Source organism: Camelus bactrianus, chromosome 3 (genome assembly GCF_048773025.1).
Source record: "Camelus bactrianus isolate YW-2024 breed Bactrian camel chromosome 3, ASM4877302v1, whole genome shotgun sequence".
In the NCBI taxonomy this organism is placed as follows: Eukaryota; Metazoa; Chordata; class Mammalia; order Artiodactyla; family Camelidae; genus Camelus; species Camelus bactrianus.
The window spans coordinates 139,103,633-139,119,613 of NC_133541.1; the positions used below are offsets into that span (position 1 = coordinate 139,103,633).

Sequence of the window (15,981 nt, forward strand, 5' to 3'; positions counted from 1 at the left end):
AAAGCCTACGCAGGCATAAAACTTTAAAAGAGAGAGGGGGATAGGGGGAGAGAGAGAGAGACAGAGACAGAGACAGAGGGGGAGAGGGAGAGAGGGGGGTGGGGGCAGGATGTTAAAAGAATGGAGAAAAAAAGGTTTGAAAACAGTGTACGATCAATAATAGAAGAGCAAGTTGAAGCAGAATAGCAATTGAGTTGAGACGTCTTCTAAAAGCCTTTAAAAACAAATAGAAAAGATCAGAAAATAATATACAATTGTTTCAAAAGTAAATTTTTAAAAGGTAATCGGAAATAGAACAGATTTTAACAAAAGATAAAACAGAGGATTTTAAAAGACGGGAGAAAGAAAAGGTTTGAAGACGGTGTGTAATCATGAATAGAAGAGTAAGTGGAAGCAGAATAGCGATCGAGTTGAGACGTCTTTTAATAACCTTAATAAAAAGGAGGAAAAAAATCGAGAAACAATATTTGAAACCTGTGAATAACCAGTAACAGGAGATCAAAACCAAGAGAATGAAAAAGGGAAGGGGGTGGATGTTTAAAAATAATAATAATGAAAAGACTTGAAATGAAACATTTAAAAGGGATTAAAACCGTAAACGTATACGACTGTTCAAAAGTAAAGGTTAAAAAGGTAACAGAAGGTAAAACCGATATAAAAGAGATTAAAAAAGACAAAGGAAACGAAAAAAAAAAAAAAAAAGAGGAAAAAAAAAAAAAAGGATGTGTTCTCCTGGAGACGGTGCGCTCTTAACGGTTTCACCGAGAAGTCTTTCTGTCGTCGCCCTGTTTCGTGAACTCAGCTTGCTTTTTCCGCGGGCCCTCTGTCGGCGCCCTCGTCTGTGCTGCCCTCGGTGCCTGTGGGCAAGTAGATCGCGCCCCCTCCTGGCACCGCGTTCGGATGCTGCGTTCCTGCCGGGAAGGAGGGAGGGTGGCTGGCCGCCTGCCCTCTCCCGGCGCCGGTCGCTCCGCTGCTCTGTGCGGCTGTGTGCTCCGCCTCGGGTCGGCGCTCCTCTCCGTAGGTGGGCTCGGGGAAGACCGTGGAACCGCCCCGCCCCTGCTGCATTCCAAAACTCGGCTCCTTCTTAGTCTTGGTGGCGCGAGTTCTCTGAGGTACCGGGGCAGATATATAATATCTGCCTCAGGCTGAAAACGAGTCTCAGTCCTGCCTAGGAGGTTGCAGAGCCCACGGGTGCGGATTCGAGTCTCGGCCCCGCCCCCGCTCCCGCCCCCGCCCGCGCGCTGCGCGCCGCGCGCCAGGGGCTATGGCGGCTGTGGCTGCGCCCCGCCTCTCTTCTCGCGAGAAGGGCCGGTGATGGCGCCGCGGGTCTGAGGAGATGGAGGCTACGGCGCCCCTCCCCCCAGGGCACACCGGCCGTGTTGCTTTGCCTTTCTTTCCCCGTAATGGACGGGTTGGGGGGGCGGGTTGTTCTGCTCTGTATCCCCTCCCGGCCACGGCGCGTGGTGCCGCCGACACGGTCCTCTGCCCGGCTCGTGCGGCCTGTCCCGGCCCCCGGCTGCCGGCCTGCGACTCGGGCTGGGTGTCGCGGGGACCCTCTGTGCCCGTTTCACTTGGATCGGTCGGTCAAGGGGCGCTCCGGGCAGATCAGAGACTCGGAGGCTCCCCCACCGTCCCGTCGGCCTCTCCGTGGGAGAGGGGGAGGTTTGGCGAACGAGCCCTATTCCTCCTCTGCCGGTCCCTCCCGCACTGTTTTGCTTTTGACTCTTTCTTTTCTCCTTTTCTCCTACCAGATTTTGGGCGTCTTTGTCTTTCGAAGAGGGCGGTGTTCTGTCGGAGTTCCGCAGGTGGTCTGATTGGCCGAGTGGGTCCGTCGATGTGAGTTTTGGTGTATTTGTGGGAGAGGGTGAGCTACGAGCGTCCTTCTACTCCGCCGTCTTGCTTCTTCTCGGGTTATTTTTGAAGAGTAGGTGCTGGGGATTGAACCCTGGACCTTTATTTTTTGCATGCTAAGCATGGGCTGTACTGCCTGATCTCTAGACCCTCCCCACCGCAACCCCCCCCTTTCCCACCGCCTCCATAGTACTCGATGAATCTCCTACCTAGATATCTATGCTTCCTTGGAATAGGGCCGTCGTTTTCTTCATCGGATTGATGCACGTCTGTGGATTCGTCTCGTTTCTCTCCACTGCGGTGGGTGGCATCGGGGCGTGGGGTGGGGTGGAGTGCCGTGGGCTGGGAACAGTTCTTCACGTGTAGAGGTGGAGCGGAGCGATGAGGATGGTGACTGTTTCCCCGAGTGCTCGCGCCGGGTGATGGAGGCCTGTGGTCTGACTTGGAAGAGGACTCGGGTGACCAGAACAGAGCCCGTGTGGGGTCGTTGTGGAGGGAGGAACTCCACCCCCCCCCCCCCCAGCCCCAGCCAAGGCACTCGTACCTCATCGAGGGACGGTCGGCCGAAAACAAACGAAAGCTGTCAGAGGTTTGGGGGTGGGGGTGAAGGTGTGTGTCTGTGTGTGTGTGTGTGTGTGTGTGTGTGTGTGTGTGTGTGTGTGTGTGTCTGTGTCTGTGTCTGTGTGTCTGTGTGTCTGTGTGTGGTGTGTGTGGTGTGTGTGTGTGGTGTGTGTGGTGTGTGTGTGTGTGTGTGTGTCCCCGTTCCCCGTACCACGGTCTCTGGTCGAGGCCCCCCCGAGCGGAGAAACGCACGCCAGGTTGTCCGGCCGCGTGTCCCTGCCACCCAGAGATCCCGAACCGTCCCGCTCGCTCCCCTGCCATGTGCCATGTGCCACCTGCCTGTCGGCCGGGCGCTATTTTAGACCCTGCGAAGAAGTCGACCGGACGGACGGGCCGGGCCGGGCCGGGCCGGGCCGGGCCGGGCTGAGCCGAGCCGAGCCGATCTGAGCCGAGCCCGTCCAGGCTGGGGTGGGTGGTGCTGGGTTCAGAGGAGTGGGGTACAAGCGGGAGGCGGGCGTCGATGGAGGGGAGGGGGAGGGGGAGGGGGAAGGGAGAGGAAAGGGGAGGGGAGGGGGAGCAGGGATGACGATGGTCTGGGGCTTGGCTTGTGGGGTGGGGGTGGGAGGGATGGTAGCCATCCTATGACTTTCTCTCCCTACCCCGCCTTTTGCAAGTCTGTTCGAGTGACAAGGTGGTGCTGGTTTCTGGCTGGTGCACACCATAGTGATTCTGTTCTTCTTTTTCCTGGTCTTTTTCAGGAACCCTCGTCCCGAGGGACTGAATCTAGTGCCCTGTGCTGCGCGGTACGACCTAGGGGTCGAATCTGCCAGGAGAGGACTTACAAGGATTTGGAGGATCCTGGAAAACTGCTACCATCCAGAATCCTACATGGATGTTCAAGATCTTGTGGATGGACGGACGGACGGACGGAAGACGGATCGAATGGAGGCCCCGCCCCATCCCCTGGACCCCTAGGCCCAGGAGGATCGTGATGGGTCTGGAAAGGACTCTTCCGACGAGGGTCTCGGGATGGACTTTCTCGGTCCGCGGAAGGTGTTTCTGCACAAAGAGGAAGAGAGGGGCGTTCTCGGCCAGAGAGCCCGAACCGCCTCCTTTCAGGGATCCGCTCCAGTCAGGGTTGGGGTCGGGGTCAGAACGCAGCCACCGACAGCTCCCCTCCCTCGTCTTGGCTCTCCAACTTGGGAAACCCTCCTCCCTGCCCCCTCACCCATCTTCTCGTCAGCCGGCCTCCAGCTTCCCCGTGCCAACCACCTCTCTCATGCTGCCGGACTTTCCTCCTCCTTGGGCTGCCAGGAAGCTCTCCCGCTCCTCCACGTGCTTTGGCTTGGAATCCCTGACAAACACAAGCGGTGCTGGTGGGCGGGGCCGCGGGCCGTGGCAGAAGGACTCCCTTCATCTTATGGGAGCGATTTTTATCTCCATAGAGGTGGCGATTGAGAAAACACATAAAATCACTCAGAAGAATACCCATGTGTAGTGTCCCTGACCTAGATCCGTGTCTGTCTGTCTGTCTGTCTGTCTCTCTCTCTCTCTCTGCCTCTCTCTCCATTTCGCTATTCTGTGTGTGTGTGTGTGTGTGCGCGCGCGCGCGCATGCGTGTCTGTCTGTCTCCCTTGTCTCTCTTTCCTCTCCTCTCCCCTCCTCTCCTCTTCCCTGTTCTCCCCCCTTCCCCCTCACCCCTCCACTCCTCTCTTCTCCCCTCCACTCCTCTCCTCTCCCTCTTCTCCTCTCCCCTCGCCTCTTCTCATTTCCCCTCCCCTCCCCTCTTTTCCCTCCTCTCCTTTCCTGTCCTCTCCCCTTTTATCCCTCCTCTCCTCTGCTCTCTCTCTCTCTCTCTCTCTCTCTCTCTCTCTCTCTCCCCCCTTCACTTCCCTCCCTCCTCCCTACCCCCCCAACCCCTACCTTCACAGGGCCTCATAGATTGCAATCGGTTTCCATGAAATGTGATGAAGAGGGAATGAATTTTAGAATGATATCCCCATGCCATCGAATCCTTCTTCCCCAGGGATAGCGACTTATTTGTGGTCGTGTTTGTTTTTGTTTTTCTTGTTGTTGTTTTGGGGCGCATCGAGGGCGCAGGAGGCGTTGGGAGTGAGGGTGATGTTTCTCTTTCTGTCTGTCTCCTCCTTAGGAAGGATTTTAAGAGGAGGGAGGACCCACAGAAATCTACCATCTTGTCTCGTACTGCAGCTGTGTTTGAGCTTCCTATACGATCTGGGCGGAACACTCCCCACCCTCACCTCAAGCCGCCATTGCCGCCCCCTCAGCCCCCCTGCACCCCCGTCCAGTCCCACACTTGGGGCGGTGGTTGGGCATAGGGGGATGTTGGCGGGGTGGTGGTTGGTGGGGGGTGGGGTGGTGGAGGAAACCAGAAAACAGACCACTGTGGCACGTGGGTGACTGGGGCTTCAGGGTGAAGGAGGATGAATAAAATGGCCGGAATTAGGCTAACGGATTGCTTCTTCTTTTTTTGGCGGGGGGGGGAGGGGAGGATCATTAGGTCATTCATTCATTCATTTGCTGGGGGGGGGGGGTGTCATTCGGTTTCTTATGCTCGCCCTGAAAACGGTCAACTGTCCTGACTGACTGGTTGCTGCTCACGGTTCCAGGCCTGTTGTTGAAACTGGAAGCTATCGATCTTACTGTTTCTACTGTATTTCACTCATTGAAAGTCATCATCATGCTGGGTCTCTGAGTCTTTCTCCGAGGAGAAGGTCGGTCACGGGACTAGTGACCTGACAAAATAGCCTGAGTGACCAAGAAGGCCACACCTTGAGTGCTTATGAGATAACGAGATCTAACCACCAGCCTCTATAGAATGGGTCACCTGGAGGCATCGTGACACCATTCTGAGTCTTCTGATGAGAAAACGATTCTGTGGATGGTGATCGATGCCCGATTGTTTGAGCTATGGCTCTAGAACCACCCCACCCACTCCATCCCCAAGGTGGGTACACAGTTTTGAAGACGCTAGCCTGCTGTGAATCCCCTTTGCCCGGCAGAGCGATAAAATGGCCTCTTTGCTTCTAAGCTCCAAGACCTTGTCTCTGGATTCTTGGGCTCGTCGGGGACGGGGGCCGAACTTTTGGCAACAAGCGTGCTTCAGAAACAGCGGATGCCCGAGAAGGACACTCTGCCTCTCCCTCTTCTTCCGGGCCTGAAATGGGGAGGAAAAAAAAATCGCTTCCCCTGGAAGCCGGAGTCCGGAGCCCGCCATCCGGAGGGACTTCTGGCTTGGCCTTCTCCTGGGGTGGGGGGGAGGGCACGCCACTGCACGTGTTCTTTGTCAACTCCCTGTTTCTCTCTTCTCGAGTTATCTCTTTGGGACGGCTCCCACACTGGGTGAAAACAGACAGACTGGCTGGTATGTCTCCCTACCCCACCCTTCGCCCCCAAATGACTGATCTCCTGTCCCATCAGAATCACCACTTGTTTTCCAACGTGGCTTTCTTGGATCCTGGAGGACTTGTAAAGGAAAAGCCCAGCTGGGCTAACAAGCTAAAGTCACAAATCTAAGTGTGATAAGTGTCCGTTTACTGATCTAAGTTCTGCTGGGCTAACTCGTAAATCTGAAGTTTAGTGTCAGTTTACTGGGCTAACAAGCTAACTCGTAAATCCAAGCTCAACAAGTGTCAGTAACGTGATCTGTTCCAAATTGATAAGCTCCAGTGTACTGATCCTTTGCTTTTTGTTGTTTGAGCCTTATTGGCGAATAGACCCATATTTGTAATTAACCCTATGAAACCTCATGTGCACGTCTTGGAGGTGCTCAGAGCTTCGGAGCAGAAGCCCCTCTGAGCCCGCCGGCGTAATAAATCTGAGTACTCCAACCCTCCGAGTGGTGCTTGTTTCTTGGCTGGCCTGTCATTTCCGTAACAGACTGATATCAACTTAGAGCCAAGATGGGCGCAGAACTGAAGGAGCTTCTCGGCTGGCCTAAGAAGCCTGTCGTCGTGATGTGGGAGGCATTCTTTACGAGGGACCTATCTGATTAAGTGCTTGACCGCCTTTTGGACTTTGAACCAACTTGGAGATAGGAACTAGGATGAGAGGGCACCCGAAATAGCTCAGCAAACTCTTCTCCATCCTTAGAAGACAGACAGACAGACAGACAGACAGACAGACAGAGTGTGTGTGTGTGTGTGTGTGTGTGTGTGTGTGTGTGCGCGCGCGCGCGCGTGTTTGTGCGCGTGCGGGGGTGTGGGAGAGGGAGGAGATGACGTCAGCGTACTGGACACTGTTTCAGTGACATGGGGAGTGCTGTCAACTAGGAAGGAACGTCATGTATTCTTCAGCCTTGTGTCTGTACAGGTGGGTACACTCAGGGTTCCAGAAAGGATGGGATATTCCTGGCAGTCGTCTACTGCCCTGGCATCGAGGGCTGGCTGGCTGGCTGGCTGTCATCCAAAGTGGAGGCTCTCGTGAAAGGGACAGAACCGAGTCCCAAGGAGATGCCTCCTTCACTGACTTTCATGCAAACACAGTGGACCACAGCCTCCGGAAAGAGGGTGGGTGGCACACGTGGCCCCAGTCTGTTCTGTCCATTCGGCAAATGGCCTGGGTTAGGGGAAACCCAGCATGGCGACCATCCGACAGGCCGACCCACCGACCCACGGACGTGCTCGGTTTCTCCCAGCTCCCTGGATGACCTCCCCCACCCACCCCCACCCCACCCGCATTCCTTCACCCACCGTGGTGTCTGGTGTCAGGGCACTTGGAAGATGACTCCCATTGTTCAATAGACAGGGGCAGGAAGATTCCTATAGGACCGCAAAAACAGTCAACTGGCCATACACACATACATACATACGTACAAACGTTTTGTCCCCAGAGGCCTCAGACCTCCTCTCTCTGGACCCGCTGAACCCCAGTAACTGGCCCCCATTCAACTGCCACATAGTAGGGGTCATCCAGACGTTCTTGGGATGGTAGGTATGACTTCCAAAGGGGTTGAAGCCTTCCTTCCCCCGCTGCAAGCCTGATGCCATCAGCATGGCCAGGACACTGCTACAAACAAACAAACAAACAAACAAACAAACAAACAAACAAACACACACACACCACCACCACCACCACCACCACCAACAACAACAACAACAACGACGACAACAAAAGACAAACACATGCGTATGTGACTTGGGGACATACTTTCCGCAGCCTCCAGGGACGAAGGCACTCGCTTCGCTGGGTAAATCCTACGAGGCTTCACTAAAGCGCTTGCCAACTTACTTCTCAGAAGGATCGATCTCTGCCCCCATCACCCGCCATCATCAGGCAAGGTCGTCAGAATCCATGGGAGATATAGACTAGAAGAAGAAGTAGAGGAAGGAGGAGGAGGAGGTGGAGGAGGAGAATCAGTGACATGAGGTGTGTACGACTTCTTGTCTCCAAGAGGATTGAGTTTTAAATTTTTTTCTTTTCAGATACAAGGGAAAATAAACTTTTGTTTTTTCCCCTTCCTTCCCTTTTAGAGGCGGACACCCACATGGTAAATATCATACCTCTGTCAGCAGAATGGAACCCTTTCTCTTTTTCTCCCTCCCTGACCCTTCTGGGATTCAGAAATCCTCCGTGAGGATTTTTCTATTCTTGGCAGCAGAGTTATTAGCATCATTGACTTGGAGGCAAAAACTTAGGTTTCCATTAAACTGGGATAGACATGCATGGATAAGAGATACTAGTGCTACTCGTTTTCCTTAGGGTTCCCCTGTGTCTGTGGTGTGTGTGTGTGTGTGTGTGTGTGTGTGTGTGTGTGTGTGTGTGTGTGTGTGTGTGTGTGTCTGTGTGTCTGTGTCTGTGTGTCTGTGTGTCTGTGTCTGTGTCTGTGTCTGTCTGTCTGCCTGCCTGCCTGCCTGCCTGCCTGCCTGCCTGCCTGCCTGTTTATTGTAGGAACTCTCTGTCAATGGAAGTATAGTTGACTTACAATGTTGTGTTCATTTATGACGTACGGCATAGTGATTCACTTATTCACACACACACACACACACACACACACACACACACACACACACACACACACACGTATACTTTTTCAGGATAGGTTATTACAAGCTATTGAACATAGTTCCCTGTGCTAGACAGTAGGACCTACTTGTGTACCTAGTTTGTATAGGGTGGTTTATATCTGCTAATCCCAAACTCCTGATTTATCCCTCTGCCCTCCCCCATTCCTCCACCCTACCCTGTCCCCTGTGTTAACCATCGGTTTCTTTTCCATGTCTGCGAGTCCAGTCTGTTTCTGGTTTGTAAATAGGTTCCTTGGAGTCTTTTTAAAATGGAGTTATTTATGTATGGATGGGTGTCTTGACTTACTTTCAGATCCCACCTAGAAGTGATGGCATAGGATATCTGTCTTCCTCTGGGTGACTGACATCACTAAAGCTACGGAACTCTTCACGTATGTGCGTGTGTCGTCCACGTTCAGGGGCCGTGCTGATCTTCTCTGGATGGTTCCCGTGTTAGTCGATGTGCTGTGGCAGCAAGCGCTTGCCTTAGGGTTTTTGTCTCAACCTGAAAGCCGGCCCGGAGACTGAAGGTCTTCTAGTTGCCTCCACTATCTGCCTAGGACCATCTCCACGAACGTTTCCCATTTTCTCTCACCCTTTTGTCTTGGCATCATTGAGTACTAAAATGCTCCGTCTCCTGAAGCCCTGCAGACTGAAGCTGGACAACGGGAGGTAAACGTCAGAGAAATGGCCACAACAGCTCCTGTGGAAACCATCCTAGGGCCTGTTTTTGGAGGAGCCGCTCAGAGAGTTGAGCCGAACACCCCAGGACATCATCAGAGGCATTTCAAACTGCTCGAGCCATTTCGATGACCCCGATGTGTGGAAATCTCCTACTAGACTGACCCCCTACTCCCGGCCCTGAATCTGGTTTCTCATCTGCTCCAATGATTAACTTTTGTGCTGTACTTTGGTTTTCCACACAAGTGCCTCTTAGGCGATACCTGACTGCTTGCTCCCTAGGCCTAGCTTCAGAAGCCCATCGACACCACCGCCTCCTGAGACGAGATACTACAACTGTTTCCTTGAACAGACCTGTTCTCAGAACTAAGAAACTGGGTCCATGAAACGCAGGCCCTCTAGGAAACTATTCCCTCCCTCCTGCCCCCACACCACACGCACGCATGCACGCTCAGACGCACGCACGCACGCACGCACGCACGCATGGACGCACATGCACAGTCAACAGCCCAGCTTTTAATGTGTAAAACTTCCAGGGAAGTTACAGAATAGGGAAATGTTGGGGTCCAGAGTAGGCTGCCCCAAAATGTGCCCGATGGACTATGCTGAATGAAAGGGACTTCACAACTGGCCAAGGGGGAGGGTATAGGTCAGTGGTAGAGTGTGTGCTTAGCAAGCAAGCACAAGGTCCTGGGTTTAATCCCCAGTACCTCCGGTCAAAAATAAATACATAAAATCGAATTCCTCTCCCCGCCCCCCCCCCCCCAAAGTATACACTGCTGTATGTCAACTCTGTCTCAATAAAACTGGAAGAAAAAAAGGAAAAAAAAATGATTTAACAAAAGAAGGAAAGAAACAAACAAAGAACTGCCCGAGGCAAGAGGAACACTCTGGCCCTCCTTTCTGCCTCCCTGGAAGCAGGGGAAAAAGAATTTTGTTTTTTTAAAGTCTCCCATCCCAGAGGAATCTATCAAGTCAGAGGTCTGCTTCCATGCCCTTCCATGATTCTCAAACGGTGTAGTGGGGTTTACCCAGATTAGGAAAAGGAGGGGACTCCTTTGGCCTGAGACCAGGCGAGATTCTCCCCCTCCCTCCCGCCTCCCTCCGTGCAGTTGGGACGGGGTGGCCTAAGGGTGGGGAAATTGAAACCAAAGAACAAAAGCCGTTCAACAGAGAGGAGCCGGAGGCCAAGTCAAAGGCTCTGACCTGAGCACAGAGCTTTCTGCATTTGAATGAAGCGATTGAACGAGGCCCTGCCGAATGGATCCTCCTGACGTCCCCGCCCCCGCTTCCAGGAGACAGTCAGTCGATTTGGGACCGATCGGTGGAGAAGGCCTGTGAGGCGGCGGCGGCGGCGGCGGTGGCGGCGGCGGCGGCGGAAGCAGCGGCGGGGGCGGGGGGGGGGGGGTGGTGCGCGGGCGGGGGCGGGACCAACGGTCGCTCCAACTCTGCCTGCCTGCCTGCCTGCCTGCCTGCCTGCCTGCCTGCCTGCCTGCCTGCCTGCGGGGCTGAGGCCTGAGGGCCACGCTGGTTCCTGCCACTCAGGGAAACTTCTGCGGGTGTTGCCGAAAGATCGCCCTCCCCGACCCCGTCCCTGACGAGCCAAATAACCCAGAGACAGGGTCTTAGAGTTTAGAAGAAAAGAGGCAGCTTGATTGCTTTGCTGGGCAAAGGGGACTCACAGCAGGCTAGTGCCCTCCAAACTGTGAACCCGTCTTGGGGTTGGGGTTTCATGCTTCTGTGGACGAACAGGTTGGAGCATGAAAGGGAATCACAACAGGCGGGAGCACAAAAGGTGCTCATGATCAACAAGGGTCTCTGATGAAACTTGCTCCTAAATCTGGATGAGTGTCTGATAACATGGGACCTCCTGGTGGTCTAGTAGGTCATCAGCCCGTGACCTTCTTTATCTGGTCAGACTCACCCGGCGGCACCAGCGCCACGGAGGAACTCGGGGTGGGGGGTGGGGGGTGGGAGGGGGCTGGTCGTTCTCCTGAGCTTATCCTCCCGTGACTCCCTTCCTGGGGAAAGACTCAGACGCCAAACATGATTGTCAAGTTGAACGATCAGAGGAAGGTCAAATCAAACAGTTAGAATCGACAACTTTAGCTGTTTTTAACAGTGGGCCTGGAGCTGGGAGCGGTGTCTGGTCAGTCGAGTTTGCTGATCGTTCTAAAAGCAAGCAGTAAGCATAAAGCCAAAAATTGGCTTAGCCTAAGTGCGGCCACTTCATGATTCCTCCTTCACTGGGGGCTGAGGCGTGGGGGAGGGCGGGGGTGGGGGACAGGACTGAGGTGGCGGCGAACTTCTCCGTGAATGCTCGGAGCCGAACTGCTCTCTGGGCCTAGGTCTGAAAAAGGCCTGAGTCTCAGCTATGACAGATTCTCTCTCTTTCTGGGCACATGGACTGACTCGCCCCGCATCCTCCCATCCTGTCAGACCCTTTGGACACACACCTCCACCTGAAGAGTTCTTTGGCCTCGTCCAGAAAAAACAAACACACGCACGAACAAAACCAAACGAGCACACAGAAACCCTGCTGATCTCCTTGGACCCCATTCACTTCGGAGAGTCCCTCTCGTAGAAATCCCCTCTGATCGATGATTTCACCACAGCCGCCTCCCTTTCTCCGGCACAGTGACCCCCCACCCCCACCCCTGCGTGGGCCCTGTCCCTCTACCTATCAAAAACCAAACCCCAGGAGAAAAGAAAATCAGAATGCTGTTTTGAGCCACTGGATCTGTGAAAGGAACCAAACAGAAAGCTGAAATAACCAAACCAGCCGAACACCAAAAGCGAACAGACAGATACCCCAGAAAGAAGGGCACGCTGACCCTTGCCCCTTTCCTTCCTGGAATCAGGACATAACATAGATCTACACCCCACCCCCCACCCCACCCTCCCCAGATGTCTTCTTTATGCCGGAACGAGAGTGACGTTCTTATTGTCAACGGTGCTGTTATGGAAATGACAGGCCGGCCAAGAAACAAGCACCACTCGGAGGGTTGGAGTACTCAGATTTATTACGCCGGCGGGCTCAGAGGGGCTTCTGCTCCTAAGCCTTGAGCACCTCCAAGACGTGCACATGAGGTTTTATAGGGTTAAGTACCAGCTTGGGGTATTCGGCCAATAGGCACGCAATAGCTTTAGCAACATCATTATCACGAAAGTAGAGGCAGTGAGGCAGCAAACCAACATTTCAAGGCCAGATATGTCTCTTTGAAAATCCAGCTGGCTAGCAAAATATGAACAGGGAATCAGCAAACCGGCACTTATTAATTTAGATTTACGAGTTAGCCCAGCAGAACTCAGATCAGTAATCCGACACTTGTTACACTTAGATTTGCGACTTAGCTTGTTAGCCCAGCTGGGCTTTTCCTTCACAGTGTAAAGCGGAGAAGGAGAGAATTCTGTACAAACAGACCTCGATGAAAAGAATCCTCACCCTCTTTTAGGCCCCCACCTCAACACACGTGCGCGCACACACACACACACACACACATGCATGCACGCACGCGCGCGTATAGTTACTCCTGTTCTCTCTCTTTCTCTCTCCCTCTTCCTTTCTTACTGATTTTTTAAAAATGTTTACTGATAACACAGAAAACAATTGCTTAAATGTTGTCCAGGAATGATATTCATTTTTGAAAACATGATATATATTGTAAAGGATTTGGGCTCCCTTAGAAAAATCCCAGTCCAGGCACGATTGTATAGCACCTCCTTTCACTTTCAAGTGTCTCATTTCAGACAATAAAGTAGCCAGTCATCTTCCTTGTGCATGACCTTTGTAACTGGCACAAGTCAAACGGCACAAAATTCAGACCCAATCTCCTGATCCATATGATTCTCATATTCTTTTTTTTTTTTTTTTTTAGCGAGTCCAGAAGCTATGGGTCTGTGCCAACCACCCGTGGCTGTTCACTATCCAGCATTTCTTCCATTATCTTTATGTTGTCCTGTTTCTTGGAAGTATTAGTGCAGCTACTTTTCCCGATGGTCTGTCTCTGTCTCTCACTCTTTTCTCCTTCTTTTTTTTTGGGGGGGGAGGAGGGGGATGGGTTTGATTAGGTTATTTATTTATTTTAATGGTGGTTCTGGGGATTGAACCCAGGGCATCATGCATGCTAAGCAGGCACTCTAACAATGATCTATATCCTTCTCTACACCGCCCCCCCGACCCTCCAGCACCGCCCCCCCCCGTCCCCGGCCAGGGCCTGTCTTTGCTCAACCCAATAGAAAAGCATTTATGTTTTGCCAGTTTCCTGGGTCCTTCTTTGTTTCATAAAACTGAGAAGAAATACACGTGGAAGTTCTCTCCTATGAATTGAACAGACTGAAGATCCTTTAAATAACCAAATGAGGTGGAAGTGCAGAGAGTACCATACGGGAACACACCGAGGCACATCGTCATCAAATTGACCAAAACTAAGGATAAGGAGAAAATATTAAAATGAACGAGAGAAAAGCAGCAAATAACATACAAGGGAACTCCCGTAAGGTTATCAGCTGATTTTTCAGCAGAAACTCTACAGGCCAGAAGTGGGTGGCACAACATACTTAAAGTGATGAAAGGGGAAAACTGACAGGTAAGAATACTCTATTCAGCAAGGCTCTCGTTCAGATTTGAGGGAGAAATCAAAAGCTTCACAGATAAACAAAAGCTACAAGATTTCAGCACCATCAAGCCGGCTTTACAAGGAATGATAAAGGATGGTCTCAAGTCATCAAATCCTAAGAAAAGAGAACAAAAAGATGACAGAGAAAGGGAGGGGGGGAGAGAGGGAGAGAAAGAGGGGGAGAGAGGGGGGGAGAGAGAGAGAGAGAGAGAGAGAGAGAGAGAAAGAGAGAGAGAGAGAGGGAGGGAGGGAGGGAGGGAGGGAGAGGAGACCTTCGAAAGATTGCTTTGCCTGTTTAGGGTCTTCCGTTGTTCCTTAAAAATTTTGAAATTGTTTGTTCTAGTTCTGTGAGGAATGTCGTGAGTATTTTGACAGGGGTTGCATGGAACCTGCGGATTGCTTTGGATAGTGTGGCCATGTTGATAGTATTGATTCTTCCAATGCAAGAGCACAAGGCATCTTTCCATTTCTTTGTGTCATTTCAGATTCTGGAGTATAGATAACCTCCTCGATTAAGTTTATTTCTAGGCATTTTACTGTTTTTGACTCAATGGAAGTGTTTATCCCAGTTATAAAATTCTGGTTTTTAAAGTGGAGGGGGAAAAATAAAAAGGAAAGGAAGGGCCACAAATGGCAAAATATCCTTCTTTCTCATGGGTGAATTGTATTCCATTACGTGTGTGTATGTGTGTGTGTGTGTGTGTGTGTGTGTGTGTGTGTGTGTGTGTCCCCTCTTCTTTATCTATTCAAATGTTGATGTGCACTTAGGATGCTTCCGTATCTTGGCAATCATAAATGATGTTGCTGTTAATAGCAGGGTGTGTGTATCTTTTTGAATTCATTCTTCTTTTGTGGTTGGCTTTATTCCTTTGATAAGTATGTAAGTTTAAAAAGCTAAAGCTCTAAACCTTCCTGGAAACAATGCACAGTACATATATGTAAATTAAAAATATATGTGCAGTAAAAACATTTTAAAAAAATAAATAAATAAAAAAGAACGAAAGACAAGGAAATTAGCTATCAAGCCGTGAAAGACATGGAAGAAACTTAAAAGACATCTTACTAAATCAAAGAAACCGGTCTGAAAATTGTTACCAACTGTACAATTCCAACCAAATGACATCCTGGAAAAGGCAAAGCTCTAGAAACAATCAAAAGATCATGGTATCCAGGGGTTTGGGGAGAGGGAGGGAAGGAGGAATGAACAGATGCAGCGTGAGGGATTTTTAAGGCGATGAAATTATTCTGTAGGATACCATAGTGGTGGCTGCATGTCATTGTACATTTGTCAAAACCCATAGAACGTACAACCTCAAGAGTGAACCGTCCTGTAAACTATGGACTTTGATGGATAATAACGTGTCCATGTCGGATCATCAGTTTTACCAAATAGGCCACACTGATGAGAGATGTTGAGGGGAGTGGAGGATATATGCGTGGGTGGGGAGGGCTATGTGAGAACTCTCTGTATTTTCTGCTCAATTCTGCTGTGAGCCTGAAACTGCTCTAGGAAATAAAGTCTATTAATCAAAAACAAAAACAAAAACAAAAACAGAAACAAAAACAAAAACAGAAACAAAAACAAAACACCCAAATGAGGTGAACCAGGATTCAGTCATCCAAAATGGAGCTGGACGGCCAGTGGGAGGAACTTTGTTGCAGACATAGTCCTGTTTCAGGGAGGGGGACGTTGTCCCCTCCCTCTACACATCTTGAGTTCTCTGGGCTGGACTGATCCAAAAATGGACCCCAGACGGATCGTTGAGCAGGAGCGACAGGGAACCTACTGTCTTTCATTCAAGCACTCATGTGTCCCCGAAGCAGGCAGCTTTTCTCCGTTTTAGGACAAGAAATCAGCCCTTTGTGCGAAATGGGCCGGGCTGAGAGCCTTTGGTTTTGGGTGACCCGTCCGTGAAGAATCGAGACGGAGTTTGGGTTTTGGGGAGGGGGGGAAGCCCCTGAAAGAAGTCACGAGGTTGGTTGGTTTCTCTAGGCTTCCGGGGCCTGAAGGCTCTCAGTGGGTGATCAGGGTGTTTTCCTAAGTCCAGATGCAGGGAGGGCACCCTCCACGGAAGTGATCGATTTCCCGCTTTCAGGGAGACAGAAAGAAGAGTCTGAGGGTCCCTCTTGCGTCTGCTGGCCCCTCGGCTTCTTCGGTCACTCTCATTTCTAACCCATCCGTGTGCCACGGAGGCACATACATGTTTGGGGTGGCCTCCCCTGGGTCCCGACACCGGCATCAA

The 15,981-nt window shown here is 51.6% G+C and overlaps 2 long non-coding RNA genes and 1 other non-coding gene across 5 annotated transcripts; 1 reads left to right on the top strand and 2 right to left on the bottom strand.

Annotated features, from left to right (window-relative positions):
• The first annotated feature begins 61 nt into the window (after positions 1-61).
• On the top strand, positions 62-4,884 carry LOC141577163 (uncharacterized). 2 transcript variants are annotated; one of them, XR_012505823.1, is made up of 3 exons: positions 73-1,836; positions 2,088-2,880; positions 3,171-4,884. It is a non-coding gene; the product is annotated as an uncharacterized LOC141577163 (long non-coding RNA). The 2 variants fall into 2 exon arrangements; XR_012505824.1 differs by lacking the exon at positions 2,088-2,880 and having other exon boundaries at positions 62-1,836.
• Positions 4,885-5,712: 828 nt separating this feature from the next.
• Positions 5,713-10,471, bottom strand: LOC141577164 (uncharacterized). 2 transcript variants are annotated; one of them, XR_012505825.1, is made up of 3 exons: positions 8,746-10,471; positions 7,582-7,739; positions 5,713-7,193 (listed from the first exon to the last, which is right to left on the bottom strand). It is a non-coding gene; the product is annotated as an uncharacterized LOC141577164 (long non-coding RNA). The 2 variants fall into 2 exon arrangements; XR_012505826.1 differs by lacking the exon at positions 5,713-7,193 and adding an exon at positions 7,236-7,440.
• On the bottom strand, positions 8,811-8,919 carry LOC141577262 (U6 spliceosomal RNA). Its single transcript, XR_012506158.1, has one exon. It is a non-coding gene; the product is annotated as a U6 spliceosomal RNA (small nuclear RNA).
• Positions 10,472-15,981: the final 5,510 nt, after the last annotated feature.